This window comes from Nicotiana tabacum, chromosome 8, assembly GCF_000715075.1.
Source record: "Nicotiana tabacum cultivar K326 chromosome 8, ASM71507v2, whole genome shotgun sequence".
Taxonomy (NCBI): domain Eukaryota; kingdom Viridiplantae; phylum Streptophyta; class Magnoliopsida; order Solanales; family Solanaceae; genus Nicotiana; species Nicotiana tabacum.
Window position 1 is genome coordinate 70,307,559 of NC_134087.1, and position 1,975 is coordinate 70,309,533.

Below are 1,975 nucleotides of genomic sequence, written 5' to 3' on the forward strand. Positions count from 1 at the left end.
ATAGTCCAGCGCCGAAATACAAAGCGAATAAAGCTGTAAATACCCCAAAGGACCCTTCAAGTTCCACATGTATATGCAGGACATATAGAGGAAATAACTGAAATGGCCTGGTCTTTTTGTCAATTCATATTGACCAGAAGCTCCTCTCATTCCCTCTTCTATATATTATTACTAGTGGGAAATGGCCGGTGCTGAGCCCGGACCCAAATTTCATAAGTTAGCAACTGATATCTTTTTGATGAAAATAATAAATAACTTTACTATATTATAGTAAAATACAGATTTGAAAATCCCACTGACAACGTCTTCTTAGTTAGTAGAACTATTATCTAAGAACTTCAAAAGCAAGGATCTGGGTATAAAGACTATTGATGAATATGTAGTCAATATTTATGCAGTATTATTTGTATCATTTATCGCATTTTCTGGCAACGCATATTATCATTAACATAATAGTAATATTGCAATCTCTTTTAAGTTATTACGAATTAACTGCATTAAACTGATTGTTATCACTGCAAATTTCTTATTTCTTATACCAGCGGGACAAACAACGACTATGTTTCTATTTATAAACTTGGATATATCATAAAAACGATGAAAACAAATTCAAGCCAAAAGGATCATATTTACTGGTGAGTCTTTAGCAAGCACTATTTACATAAGTTACAGGACCGTTATGTTTCACTGGCTAACCAAAAAAGTAAATGTACATGCCAGTAAGTTGCGCAAAGTGAAACGCATTGTCCATGTTTTCTGCAGTAGTGGAAAACAAAAGGATGTCAATAATGGCATGTGACAAAGTAATTAGGGAGATTGAAAAGGTAGTAGGTTTTATTTGCGGTACCTGTAGCACATAAGCTAGCAGGTTTGAAACACATATGTACATAGCTCCAAAAGATGTCTATACGCGCAGACTGCAAAGAAATGGGTAAATGTAAGAGCGAAAGAGAAATATTTAAGTATTGGAATCTCATGCTAGAGAATATTTTTACTGAAGTATACCAGTATTTTATATTGAAAAGCATATTGTGTAATAGGAAAAAATTCAGAACCTAATTGCGGCATAGATTTTTTAGAATGGCCTTATAAGCAACTGCTTGTTAAGTATAAAGGATGCAACAACAATTGCTCTATATTAACTGAGCGGCTTAGCGAAGTCTTTTTCACGCATAATCAGTGGAATATTACTGGAACCTGCTGAAAGATGGTGTGCTCTAAATTTATCTAGAAGAGGGCCTTCCTTGGAAGAATCTTATAGGAAAAATAATAATTTTACATGCAGGTAAGCGAAAGCGTAGAGTCAAGTACTATCATTAAAACATATACACAACTTATGAGAGCTCTAACAACAAAATGAAATGCTAGAGATTCATAAAAAGTAATATCATTCCGATGAATTCTAATAGGAGAAAAAAGAACTATGCCCCTTGCTGTTAGTGAGAAGAAAATAAAAGGATTGAGCTAATTGGACAACCATTTTCTGATTCTAAAGACAACACAAAAGCCACATATCACGAAAAAAAGAAAACTGAAGAATCTGTCCTAGGTAACCAATCGAGAAATTCACACAGTTCTGAATAGATAATATCATTATTTTAAAAAAGAAAAGAAAAGTTACACTATTTCAAACTCAGACTTTTCAGCTTTCTTTAAGCCTATTTTACTTGACGAACACTAGGATGCTAAGTAATGGAGACAATGGAAGAATAAGCTGAGGTGACATGCTCTGTAATTGAATCTAAAGATGACTTATTTGATAAATTACAGTAGGTGGTCCAGCAGAGCAACTGCTGGGATTTCATTATGGTTCCTTAAAGAGTATGTTAATGATCAAAAGAGGAAATCTTCTAATTTTCCCTCAGCTTTGCCAGGTGCTTTCATCATTGTTATGTCTATTTTTCTTTGAGTTTTGTTTGAGTTATTTATTCTGCATGTTAAAAGGAGTAATGAAAAAGTAGAGATAAAGCTTATT